At 28.2% G+C, this 15576-nt stretch overlaps 1 protein-coding gene across 1 annotated transcript in view; it reads right to left on the minus strand.

Moving 5' to 3' along the window:
• The window catches only part of LOC100169186 (neurexin-1), a 285341-nt gene that overhangs the window by 49369 nt on the left and 220396 nt on the right, over nt 1–15576 (minus strand). The gene's annotated exons all lie outside the window — the stretch shown is intronic.

The raw sequence follows: 15576 nt of genomic DNA on the forward strand, positions 1-15576 counted from the left end.
ACTATTTTTCTTCGCTTTATAAGATGTGTATAGTTGCATAACTTAAAAAGTGTTTAATGTATAAAAACACTATAATTACGTTAGTAATAAATACATTTGTTAAAGCAGATAAAAAACCATGAGTCACATACATTTGAATAAAGTTTCAAAAAAAGTAATAAAATTGAAGGGAACATTAACGTAGTTATCATGCATAAAAAAATAAGATAAAGAGGGTGTTAAGTCTGATTACAATAATGGCCTTTTGAGCTTCTCTGCTGGCACAATAGGATTGTGCTGATAGACAGCTGCTAAAAGTTAAAGAAAAAAACAACTTGTGTGTAGTGTATACCTGTTCACATACAATTTGATTTTTTTTAACATTTTACCTTCATTGCATGTCACAAACAATATACCCCTACTTATATTTTTACCCGTTATAAAAATTAAGCAGGATTTCAATTTACAGTCTAAATTTGGTCAAATTACCCTCATAAATTAAGCAAATTAATAAACGATAGGTGATAATTAGTTAATTTTCAATGTTAAACATATCTATTGATATTGTAAATGTTGCAACGGACAGTGGTTAAAAACATTCTGTGGGACTTAAGACTTAGTCCCCCATTATCCACCCATTTAGGGATATACTAAATTTTTCTTTTTCAAATAAAAATACTTTATTACCATATTTTCTTACTATGGTACCTATTTAAAGTATTTTAATTATTTATAAACGATAATCCTATACTTTATACCATTTTATTTATTTATTAATCTGTGACAGTATTAATTATATTTCTAAAAATATATTTATGTATAAATATCAAATTTATTTAACCTACATTTTTTTATTTATAACCATTTCAAATTTGGGTAAGAGGAGTGATGTGGCAATATTAAAATATGGCACACCCCGTGAAATGTCGGAGCACCGCTCCGGGAATCCAAACTATAAATTCTTTCAAACAATAAACTATTGGTTCAATAACCAAAATTTATACATAAACATGTCATACATATAATGGTTGTCTTAAAAAAAACAAACTAAATTCAATATGATGGGAAATTTGATTCTTTTGAAAAAATAGTGGAAGAACAATGAAGATAAAATCGTCCGGTAGGTACGTACATTGTTCCTTTTAAGTATTTCATTTTAAAAATTAACCTTGTAGGTATTAAATTTAAAAACTTACATAAATAAACTATAGAAATAAACATAATATGTGTATTACTTATTCTTATCGCAAATAATAATAATATGTCATATGATCAGACAATGTTCGAGATAATTTGAATGAGCATATAAGGTAATGAACAGTTATTATTATTATTTTTTTAACATTATGCTGAAGTATTGCTTATATCCCTATACCTAACCAAGTGGGACGAATAGACAATTTAGGTACTTTGGTGGTTGGGTATCGTGGCATTTGAAGTTTAAACATGTACTAGGCATATCATTATCATCTGTGTATGGGGCCCCATGCAAGGGGAGACGGGAGTGATAAATGATAATTAATATAATATGGGACATCAACAAAAAAGTACTACCAAAACTACTTTTAGTATATACTACCATGTGTTAAAATGTTGGAGCATTGAAGTATTTGCCTATATTGTACGCGATGACATCGTCGGATCTTAGGACACCTACTTAACTTGCATATAGCTTTATATCGTTGGATAACCGATCACAAGTATTGTTAAAAATACGAGTGGTCCTTCGAAAACGATTGCATGGTTAATTATTATATAGGAAACAATCGAATACCAAATAGACTCCAATGTCTCGCCAATCGGTGTAGAAATGTAGTGAAGAAAACGATGACAACTATACTGACCGTAATAACTCACAAACACATATTATGCAAACGAGGTACGAATTCGAACTTTGCACACCACATCTGAAACAACATATAATAACTAGTTGTGGAAAATGATCAATTCAGATCGCCGTGAATTGATAAATTCTCTAATTTGAAACACTGAAAAATACTTAAAGGCAATTACAAATGGGAAATGATCAAGCGACATGAAGTAGTAGCAACAAACCTCAATGCAACGTCCCTTGTTTATTCCAGCTCAAACAAACAATGTATTTTAATAAAAGTTATAAAACATTATAATAACTCCAGTTTAAATTGAAAAAGTTTCACCACGAAATCTGAACTTTGAATGTACGGCCCACATAAAGTATAGAACAGATTTGTATCAAATACAAATAATATGATAGCCATATTAGTATGAAAAATTATTATATTTTAATTTCATGAATAAGTTTTATTATTGGCTACTCTTGAAGTAATATTTAGCCAACATTTGTTTTTCCCAGCTTTCCTAATATAATAGTTATTTAAGAAAAAAATGTTTTAAAAGAGGACTGCTGACTATATTATTATCTGCTAGAAAAAAAAAGTCTTGAAGAAATTTAAGAATATTTTTGACTTGCACCATATGTAGACATATTATACAGTGAAACCGTCTCTGTAGGACACCTTTAAACAGCGGATACCTTATTCAAACCTTCCCTATATAATTGCCAAAGTTGATGAAATTAAAAATATTTACCGATGTTTTTGTCGAATAAAAAATATCAAATAGAAATATCGCACACAAAATTATGTCAAATGTGCATTATGATGTTATAAGTATATAAGTAGGCGTCTAACCAGTATTCATGTATATGAAAAAAATTGTTCAAACATTTTGAGGAAATAAATAATAATAAATCTTCGTTTTACTTTACTTTACTTTACTGATATACAAGTATTCAGCTATACAAGTGGGCAAGTTTCCTTTAATTATATCTTTATTTTTATTTATTTAAAGCTAATCAAGTTATTATACTATATATTATATTACACATGTTGTAATATTAAGTATGTAGTTAAGCCGTACCTACAGATAAAAAACTTACTTAGATAAGTGTTAAAATAAAATGTAACTATGGTAAACTGCTTTTTTTAACACAATGAAAACCTAATTAAATAATAAATAACTCCTATTTAAATAATTTATATTTGAACCCTTTTGTAAAGTTATTTGAACTTACATTAAACCTTTTTGACAACTTTAATTTAGACTTTATACATTATAGAACCCTTTATTATGACTTGTAAATAGCTATCATATTATTTTAAAACTTCACTAAAAGAGTTTTTTTTATTGTTTTGATAACTTAATGCAATTATTACACTAATATAATATTACATATACATATTATAGGTATAATGTATTTTACTTTTTTTAATTCTCAAGCTTATGAAATGGGTTAAACATTTTATTTTCTGAACAGAGTACAGTGTACACATTAATAAATTTTTTTTTTTTTTTTATTGGTTAAGCATCAACTACATAGGTTATTAGCTTACGTGTGTTAATTTCTACATTAAATGATTATATGTTATTGTACAATTCTATTTTTTTAAAGTATAAAATTACGCTATGAAAGTTTGAAAATGGCCCAATTGCTTCGTACAGGTTGTCTGGGATGTTGAACTCTTTTCTAGCTTCATTGAAGTTTGGGCAGTGGATGATGATATGTTTGATGGAGTAGTTTGTATTGCATGTTGGGCAAAGGGGTGGATCTGTTTTTGCCATTAATAAATTATATTATATAATAATACGTATTATCTAAAATTATTTTTGAATTCCAAATTTTCGTTTTAAATACGATTGAAGTTTAAAATGTAGAAACTTATGAACGGTAAATTACCATGCTTCATACATCATATAGCTATATAAAACAGGTCTTAGGTCACTTTTAACGAACTAAATGATAAAACATTTAAGTAAAATATGAAAAAAAAAATAGAATATTGTATAATTGAGAATATTTTCATAACGAGTGCCTCTATAGTTTTCATTACAAAGTATTACAGTGTTTTATTCTGCTATCGTTGTAATAAATATAAGTATAAACCAATAACACGCCATATGATAATGTGACAAGTGTCACACACGAATGCACAAATAATAATAAAAAGGAATCATTCGATTTGTCCATTGTATTTTTCTTTCGCACGTACCTAGGTACCTGTTTATTGCCTTATAGGTACATGCACAGTGTATACGTCTTGTACCTACATGCACACAAAAGCCACGGAACCAAGACAAAATAAAAACCTCAAGAAAGCTTGTTAGCACATATAAATATAATATGTATACACAAGAAATTAATCATGTCACTGAATGACATTCAATTTTACCGGGCACGGTAAAAATACGAAACATGTATAATAGAAAAGTCTCTGACAATAGGTTGTAAAGTAATCAATGCAAACGCCGTTTGAAAAATTAACGATTTGACCTTTTACCAGTAGACACTATACAGAAATTTCAGACGTAAAGCGCAAAGTGTTTTTATCCATTGTAATGGTCATATTTTGGCATTTAGAACGTGCATAGGTTAAAAGCGATAACCTTGATCCTTCATGAACATTTTCAGAACTCTGTGATTGTGTACATACCTAATGGTTACTACCTATGCTATAATTTATAAAGTTATACTTGTAGGTCTTCAAAATAAATAGCTCGCTTCGGACAACGGCATATGAATTATAATATAAATAAATACGTAGGTACTTAATATCTTGGTGCACTGAATTCAAGGCTTGCATTTGAAGAAAAAAAATGTTGTTTTACTTTTGTAGAATTAAAAAGTTTTACAACATTTGTGTTTATCGTTTTTTAGAATTAAACGTTTTAAAACTCTTGCACTATCGTTATTTAGAATTATCACGTTTAGGATTTTTACATTTCACGTTTTTTCGCAGTCTACAAGTGTGACGTGAGGCTATAAGGATCAGGGTGTGATAATAAATTCTCATTTGTTTTGCTATATTAAATTAATAAAACTGCCGATAATATTAAAAAAGTAACAATTATATCTAATGGGTAATGCTGTAATGGCAAGGAATCAGGATACGAGATACTATGTTGGTTAGATTGTTTAAAATTTAAGATTCATTTAAATCGCGTTGAATAATATTTCTGTGAAACTAACAGAAATGGAAAATATAAACTTAATTTTTAGAACATGTATAGGTACTTATAATACATAAATATTAAATTATTTTGATCTACGTTATTTTTTGTTTTATAGTAGTCGGCAGATATAACCTATAACCTATTCTATATTTTTCCTATTTTGTTAACTATTGTGTTTTGTTTTGTGGTATTTATTTTTTAATTTTAATAATGTTAACAAATTTCAAACGTGTTTTGTCATGTACTCATGTAAAACGATGTCAGCCTTACGGCATACTTAATATATAAATTTATAAACATTACATAAGCACAGATGAATTCAGTTTACACGATTGTTACAATTATTAAATAATAACTGGTAATTGTTATCACTGATAACAATATACTGATAACTTATCAGTATCTATTATGTAGTAGGTACTAGTGGTACTACCTACTAAAATCTTATTCTACGCATTTTAAAACTACCAAAAATCTTTTTTACTACAACTACCTACCAATAATTGGGAGTACTTATCCAATAAGTCATTTACAAGTATATCTAAACTTTAAACATATTTCACACCTTCATAATTGAACATGGTAATAATTTAAAATAATTAATATAATAGGTATTATAGGCATACAATTGTATTGTACTATGAGTATACAGTATGATGTTAACCTGAATTCAAAACGTTGCTCGAATATTTTAGTGCAGTTTTTTAGTTTAATATATGACCTGCAATGACCACTTGATTTAAAAAAAAAAAAAATATCATACACCACTCATGACAAACCAGACATTTCTCTGTCTAAAACGTAGATGATAACATTTTCAAGGAATACTGATTACTGCTTGTAAGATAAAAATAGAATATAAATATATATAAATAAACACAAAACTAATGTATTATTTACAACAGCGCTGGAAGGCTAAGAAAACTGCACTAAAATATTAATTTGTACTACTTTATTGGCTACTCGATTTACAATTAATGCACGTTCCAATTGTATATGCGTACTGAGTTACATCCCTTTTAGTATAGTCATTGGTCACCATAGTTAATTATTAAATAAATTGCTGGTACTCTAAAATCAATTCGTAGTCAGTTAACTGAATTTAGATTTAAATCTAATAACATTTTACGATTGATTCGCTGCAGAAATACCATTAAGACGTAATTCGTGTGTTATCATCACAAATCGTTTGTATATAATTATCTCGTTCGTGGTTTTCGTTATTTTCACGTTTTATATCTATTGTAAGTTCAAAGCTGTAACTATCGTATTATTTGGTACTAGTCATGATGTTTTCCACGGTGTAGCAACCATCATAAATTTAATATGCTTTTGATCTCACCCATATATATATATATACTGGTAGCCATAAACTCAAAGGTATGCCTTAAGTCAAAGTCTAAATTAGTTTATTAGCCCATCTGTAATTACGCGTCAGTAGTCGTTTGTTCTCTGTTGTTGTTTGGGTATGTGTATATAGTGTGTCTCAACTACACTATATTCGAATTAATTACTTTTTTAATTTATTATGTTATATTAATTAATTTTTACGAGCAATTTCCCATCTACATATTTAAACGATGGCGGGATAGCTAGTGCCCGTGCAGGTACTTATAGTAGGATCTTTTGTTTGGGATGCTATAATTCCGATTCAGTGATGCTATATTTAGTAGGTAGTTTCCGGTTTTGTGTAAAATGTAATATGCATGCACCCAATTATCAACGTTTAACCTTATGTTCAACTTTTGAAGCCACGCTAGACTTGATCGAGGGATCGAGGGATCGTTGTGTAGTTTGAAGTTTCCACTAAAGGTATGGTAGCCATATTTACTTAGAGTATAAAGCAATCCTTTGCCAAAAGCCTGAGACAAGTTAATGAAAACTCTCCGAGAATATTTATTCTCGTCAAAAGCTCCACTAATCACGTATGGTGTGAAGAAGTCGGTTGGTGGTCCAGTTTTTATTATTTATCTACACGCTCGTGCAATATTATTGAATTCAAACAAATATTGGTCTTAGACACTCGAGAAAGACATTTTCTCGAATAGTTTCGATGTTCTCAGCAAAAAAAAGCAATATTGGCGTGAAATGTCAGGCATTTAGAATAACGCTTTATTTATGATAGTACTCTGACTAGGTTTATATATTTGTGTGAAAAAAAAAAATATTAGTTTCACTTTTTGATGCGTACTTTCGCACGAATACGTTAAAAATAACACATACTTTCACCTGCAAGTATCATAAGTCATTACTATGACGTAGTTATTTTAATAGTGGTTCTTTAAATGTAAGGCATGGAGTGTTGTTTCGTTAAAACTACAGGGTTCTCTTGGTCTCGGGTTCCAAATTATTATGCTAATTCGAGTTGTAAAAAATACGTATTTTTATTTTTTATTATTTGTTTCAGTGCCTAGTGATAGTTATTACTACTCGGATTGGCAGATTGGTAATAAAGCGTAGATCGTCGGACTTTATTATTTTAAAGCTGCATTAAACGTATAAGTATGTTTCGATATAATTGCAATCATTGTTGTTTGCGATGTGCATGTGAAACTACCAACATTATTTTTATATATTTTATTTTAAAGTTACATAGTTCATTTTATATCTTTTTACTTAACAATGTGTTATTGGATTGTGATTGTACTCAATGCCATATATGATTCACTTTTATTTATTTATTTGAACAAGAATTATAAAATCGAATAACATAAAATATTTGTAGTACAAATAGGTCAGCTATAAAAACAAAATAACAATCAGGCATTTAAATTTTTTCTGCGTGTCCACAACATATTAAATATTATAAAATTATTACATTATATTTAAATCATTATAATATTATTTTCGGAAGAAAATTATATTAAAAATAAATTAAATTACCGAGAAGGTCGTGTGTACGGGGAGAGTATATCATGTTACTAACTAAATACAGTCTTAGGGAAAACATTTGAGAGGTTAGTGTTTAATGTATATATTATTATAATTTGTCCAAAACCTAGTGTATGTGTAAGGAATTTAAAAAAAAAATATCCCAAAAAGATAAATAAATAATTACTAAAAAAAAATTATATTAAAAGTTTATAAAATATTGATGCACTGAGATAATACGTTTAGATAATTTATTTATCTATAATAAACGATTTATTAGCTCACTGACTAAACTTATAAAGTAGGCATACAAAAGCAATAATCTGAAAAAAAATATATTCATTTGCAAAAACTTTTTATTATAAAATGTATTTAAAGTATTTTTAATATATTATAGTATTATACTCTGATACCAAGTATAAATTATTTTAATTATTTTGGTTATATTTTTGTTAATAATATGATAATTAAAAATCAAACACTAGGTACTTCAATAATGAGTAATAATTCAATGGTACCTATAGAACAATGTGTATGAACATATTTCATATAATAACTTTCATAATTCTTAAACTCATTGCAATTTACAATAATTAATTTTTAAAGTAATTTTATTAGCATTATAGGTAAATTTTAGTATTTTCCAAAATAAAAATAACTTTTTATTCTGTTTTAAATTTTTACTCTCCATAACAGAAAAGCTCCCGGTTTTGACCAAATCACAATTCTTACTGCCAAAAACCTACCCAAAAAAGTAATCATATTACTTTCCCATATGTATAACGCAATGCTGCGTTTATCCTATTACCCTTAAACTTGGAAATTTTCAGAGATAACAATGATTCCAAAACCCAACAAACCTCCTGAAAAAGTAACTTCTTACCGCCCTATAAGTTTATTCCCGACATTATCCAAAGTATTCGAAAAAATTCTATTAAAGAGGCTCCTACTCCTGGCTATTATGGCAAAAATTATCTCCAACACTCAATTTTTCTTCAAGCCCATCACTCCACCATTCACCAACTCCACACAGTAGTTGACACTATTTCAGCTTCTCTAATCTCTAGAGAAAAAATATTATTACGTTGACGTCTTTCTGGACGTTGCTCAAGCGTTCGATAGGCTCTGGTTTGATGGCCTACTTTTCAAACTTAAAAAAATGTCTGCCTGCGCCTTACTTCCTATTGGTAAAATAATTTTCAAGTGACCGTACTTTCATCGAACGCCAGATCTCGAGCCACTTAAACTACTTCAACATCTTAGCCGGAGTTCCCCAAGACAGTGATATTTCTCCTTTATCTACAATATCTTTACGCATGACATTCCTAAAACTTCCTTTACTGAACTCGGTTCCTACACGGATGACACGGCAATTGTGGCTTCCAATGAAAACCCAATCATTACTTATAGTATGTTATAAAGATATCTCAACATAATTGACCTCTTGACAAAAAGATGGAAAATTAAAATTAACGAATCCAAGTCCTCCTTCATTATATTCACCCTAAGAAAAGGATCTTTCCCATTAGTTACAATGAACAAACATCTTAATCTCCTCCTACTCAGAAGTTAAATATTATTTTACTCTCATCCTCGACAATAAACTAACCTGGAATACTTACCTAAAAGCCAAACGAAAAGACTTAATACCCGTCTCCACCTACTTAGACCCCTACTGAAATCTAAAATTAATCTAAATACCAAACTACTAATTCACTGCAAGTCCTTACTCAGGCCACTATAGACCTTCGGCATTCAATTATGGGGTACCACTAAACCTTCTAACACCCGTACAATCCAAGCCTTTCTCGATATGCCTTCACCTTGTTTCATCTGCAACCTGGTACTTAACCAATAACAATCTCCATAAAGATTTTAAAGTCCAAAATCTTAACCAAATCTCAAAATTATATCACACCAGATTTCACAATAAACTTCAACAACACACCAATCTATTAATTTCTAAATTATCAACGAACACACTCCCTGATAACCTACGCCGCCAGACTGAAAAGACAATGGTGTAGAGATCTGCTTCTTTAGTAGGTGAGCAGAATAAATGTTGGATGTTACTATCAGGTAATACCTTCCAAATTTCAATAATGTTCATTGTTAGCGTCACTTTATAGGATGTTACCACTGGGTATCCAACCTAATCTTAAGATTCATGTCAACCTATTTTTACTTTCAATTATCAAATCTACTTTTTATACGTAAAAAATGTATAGATTGTAGATATATTTCAATAGAATAATAATAATCAAAAAATATTATTACTCAGATAAAATCTCAGATTTGTTAAAATGGAATATTTCTCATAAAATCATAACTTAAAGACTTTTTATTTAAAATTGTCTACTTAATATTAATGGATTCTCGTGAATATAATAATATTAATTCAAACACAAATAGGTAGTCCTAAAGATTTTTATAGAAAATATTTAACAGTTATAATATGCTGTACTTATAACTATAACTCATTTGAATTATAATATTATAATTATGGCTAATACTTGATACAACTAGTAGGTCATTTATTTTCATTGTACATTATGATTACCAGAAAAGACTGAAAAGCGTAGGAAAATATTTATAAAAAAAGAATATGAATAGGTATACAACATTGTGTACATTTTTTTGTGTACATTTAATACCGAATAACATATTATAATGTATATTTTGGAGTTACAAATAGGTACGTTTGCATAAGAGTTATTTGTAACAGGTGTTTCGAGTTAGCCACTCGGGACCAACATAAATAAGGTTAACCTTATTTCCTTATGTAGATTTACTGGTGAACAAATATGTTTATAAAAATGCCAATGTTTCAATATAGAATTTATAAAATATACGAGTAGGTATGTATATGTGGCCTGTACCAGTAGAAATCGTTTATAATGACGACCGAGGAAACAGAAAAACTTTAACAACCAAAATTTAAAACATACTTCATTTCAAAACAATATATTATTGTATTACAATTTGATATTTAAATTAAAAAAAAATGTTAACTTTAAATATGTATGTACATGATTAAAATGTTGTGTATTTACATTGTATGTAAAAAACCTTGTTAATTTGTAGGTAACGTGTTTTTTTATTCAAAAACCGTGTTGTAACTTCTTATTGCAACTTTTCCAAACTTATATTATTAATAGCCATACAACTTTGCACTATTATTAACCGCATTGAATACAGAATTGAATTGGACAAATCTCTGCATCGTTAACATGATATCATTAGCGTTATCACTAGCATTACCATCTTCTTCAGATTTGCGGCTATTTGTGATGAAATAATTACCTATCTGCTTGATCTGTGAATAGCTCAAAAGTTTGTTCCTCATTATCAACAACATTTTATTTCTGTACCCATATTTATTTTACAAACTTATTTTTCTACCTCTCCTTATTGAATTGGACCGTTAGTGAAACATGCATGATGCATTTTGAAAACATTGATGAACCGTACTTTTGATGTTACGTGTTACACCCTAGAAAAATTAGTATTCTGGTACACTGAATAATGAATACCTACTGATGTTGGTTTCAATTTTATTTTGCTTAATGTTAATAATTGTTAGTTCCAATGATTTTTGGAAGTATGTTTTTACATACATTTTATTAGACCTAGATACATTGTTTGAATAGCAGATGTAAAATTTCTTGGTAAAAATACAAGTTAAATCCTGCGTAGTTTAAACTTTATAGAATGCGCATGAAAGTTGATTACTAAAAGTAAATGTATATTAATGCTTAGATTTTCTTCAACAGTATCTTTTCTGATACGGTAATGAATTTAGATGGTACTTTGGGGGCGTCAAAAGTAAAAATGTCTTAGTAGTTTTTAAAAGTGAAGAACAAAACAAATGTTAAGGAAAACAGACATTTTTACACAAAATCGTTTTCCAACAAAATAGATCTTGGGTTTTGGTGTATCTAATGAACGTATCTATAGATACATGATATTTTGACTGAATGCTTATATTAGAATTTTCAAAATATTTTGACTTGTTTTGACCGGTTTACGGCCATATTTTCAGTTTCCATTTTTTTTTTCTATAAATATCAATATAATTTTATTTGTTGGTTCAATAAGCTTGAAAATTTAATAGAAGGATTCTAATATACCTATTGTTAAAAGGCACTTGAAAAATATTAAAAATACACTGTCACCATTTTTTTTATGAGCATTTCAAGTTAAAATTTTGACAAAATACGTAAAAATCACGAAAAAGTGTAAATTATTTTGAGTTAGAAATTCATAAATGTTTTTCTTTTTGAGTCTAAGATTTGAAAATTGAATTCAAGATTGCTCATGAGGTTAGTCCACCTTTATCAAAAAATAATTCCTACCTGGAAGTAAAAATTATATTAGTAGTGTCAAATTACATTTTTATAAACGTTTGAAGTTCAAATTTTTACAAGATTGGATATTCCACTATTTCTCATGTAGCGATTTTCTTATTTTGCTGTTAATCATAAACAAACAACATATAGATACTTTAAATTTACACCATATTAATTACTGTACTTGAAAAAATTTTCAAAAAATGTTAACTCATTTTGAGATGTTTACGGATATTTTCAGTTTTCAATTTTTTTAGTTTTTTTTCTATATTGGTCAGTAGTATTTTATTTGTTGTGTCAAAAAGCGTAAGAGTTTAATACAAAGTTCCTGATATATTTTTTCTATAGGAGTTGAAAAATATTACAATACATGGGCATAGTTTTTTTTTATAAGCGTTTAAAGTTTGAATTTTGACAAAATGTATCAAATTTAAAATGTAATACCTAATTATTTTGTAGTCAAAAATGTATAAAATGTTAAACTTTTATAGCTTAGGATTGAAAATTTAAAACAAGGTTCCACGTAAAAAAGTAAATAAATTACTTTATTTACAATAATATCATCATATATATACTTACTTATAGTAATATATCATAGGCTGACTGACCGTCTTTGCTCAGAATCGTTTTTCGCATACCTACATTGATGTTATATCATTGAATGCAAATTTAACACCATCCATTTCAATGATGCACTGGTAACCTGCTGTAGAGCTGAGCTACACCAACTTGCCCACCATTTTTTTGTTTATTCCCAGTTCTAACTTAACTCAGTTTTAAATCATATATTTGATGTCCTCCATGCTTTAGAATTGTAGCCATGAATCACTGTTATAGAAGCCATATTTTTGAAACATCGTGACTAACGAGATTTTCCAATTACGATAAGTTTTGTTTTTTCCCAGTCATATTTGCTAAAACCAACCAGGTTAGAAGGTTCTTTTGACATTTTGTACTTACAAATTGTTCTCCCTCAAATGTGATTGTTTTGTTAGGAATATATTTGAAAAAAAACCTGATTTCGTCTGCATAATTAATCTGGGTCCACTGCAGTGTATTCTTCTCTTAGTTTAGCTTAAGCCGTATATTTTCAAGCTAGTTTTATATTATTTTAGTGCTTACTGACTTAAATTCTCTACTAATTGCCAATAATACAGTAGTACAGTATTATACGTTTCGTGCATTAATCTAAAGCTGAAACATTAGACTCGAAACAGTTGAATAATTAAAATAAATTTATACTTGCCAAGGCTTTTAGCAAACTAATATAGGCTTTTTTTTATGAAGAATCCATCATCCATTCATCGGGGTATTCAAATGTCACCGATTCATGAACCAACGGTATACTAGTAGTACCTCTACACAATTATATTGTCTAAATTTGTATGTTGTACCTACAACTTCAAAGTTTTTTTTATTGATCGTTTTACGTTTTAACACACTTTTTATTTTTTTATCAAGCTTTCCATAATATGCTAGAAATTGTGGAAGAACTTAAAGAATTCATTAGCCACGCTAACATGTATTTCATATCTTTTCTAAACGAACCATAAATTATAAATATAAATATTTATTCGATTGTTAATAATTGCTTTTGATTGCTCATAATTTTGAAATAAATACCGAACTTATAATATGAAACACGCAGCACATAACGTTAAATACGATCAGGTACACAAACTTATACGCTGATCGATTTTTTTAATGTTTGACTTATTTTGAAATTTATTTTTGTCAAAAACCATTGATAATAATTATTATGACTCATATATTGCGCGGTAATTATAGATAAAATATATGTCTCAATTCACCAAAAATAAACATCGTTGCATCCGTTCAGCCATTGTAAATTATAATAACGCTATAACAATCGATAAACATTAGTATATAAAACATAAGAGTTTTTTCGAGCCCTTTAATTGTAGCTAGGTCATTAAACCAGATACCCGTGCTATTACAATCAGTGTCTGATTTATTATACTGTAAGTAGGTAAACCTGCTTAAATAAAAAATCCCTAATAAAAATGTTGGTGTGTAAAAGTAAATCTTGACTAGATATAGGTTATGATTTATGATTTATAACTGAAGTACTAAGTATTGGTTTTATAAAAATTTTACATGATTTGCATACATTTTGACAATTTCGTAAAACGTCTTATAGGAATAGTGTTCTAAGGCGTTAAATTAATTATATCAAGAAACTCTATAATATATTATTCTGAGTTAAAAATATATCATGTTAGTTTTGTATTTTAAAACAATCAGTTTTGGTTTTTCTATAAATGTTCACAACAATTAAATAAAAATAGCAAAACAAAAAGTAAATGACCTGCATTTATAATATATTGATTTGAGAACAAAAACTTAGTTTGAAATAGATTTCGAATGTAATGGATAATCTAACTACCATATTTTAAATTATAAAGTGATACCTAATCTATGAGCCAATTCAACTTATATACGAATTTAATACATATCAATTAATATTGTTATTGATGTTATAAGTTATAACAATAATTTAATTCATAATTTCATTCTAATAATTATCTAATTTACTAGGACAATCTAAAGCTATTAGAATTAATTTAATCTTTGATTTTGTATCAATATTTTAATTTATAAAAAAAAAACAGTTATTTATTTCGCTATAAAAACAACTGATATTTGACTGAAACTAATAATTTATTTATTAAAATAAAACAGTCTTATAGGTACCTATAATAACCAGATAAACTATAATAACTATTTGATATCGAATGATTTATAAAAATAAAATGCTGTATAATCGGTTTGAAATTACATTTCTACGGTTCGAGGGGAATACAATTTTAATAGATTGCTGGATTATTCATTATCCAATCAATACGTTTCTTCTTTTATTTTTATTTATAACTGCAGTGGCATCAAAATCATACGTTCGGAAATATTTATCTGTTTAATACGTTTTTATAAATTACAAGCTGATCCCACGCACTTCGTTGCCCGTAAAAAATGACAAATCTTAAAAAAATTGTGATTGTTCAACTCTTTTTGGGTGTAACTCGTTTCAATAAGTGTAACTCATACACCATGGTAGGCAATCTTACTATGTCAGATCACGGACGTGATCAGCGGCTACAAGTGCAACTCAGCCACCTTTGTAGGCAATTTATGAAAATTCGATTTAATGCATGCTTGCACCTGCTCTGCCCGATAACTAATGGCAACCAATATAATAATAAATACTAATTTCTATTATTTATTTATTTATTCTATAACCAATAGAGACCATTTATAAAAAAAATGTCCAATGTATTTGAGAACCTCCTCGGGTTGGAATTTATTTATAAATTTATACCTATGACACTCACAAAGAATGTGGCTTTATATTGGCTGAGACACGCAA

Source organism: Acyrthosiphon pisum, chromosome X (genome assembly GCF_005508785.2).
Source record: "Acyrthosiphon pisum isolate AL4f chromosome X, pea_aphid_22Mar2018_4r6ur, whole genome shotgun sequence".
Lineage (NCBI taxonomy): Eukaryota > Metazoa > Arthropoda > Insecta > Hemiptera > Aphididae > Acyrthosiphon > Acyrthosiphon pisum.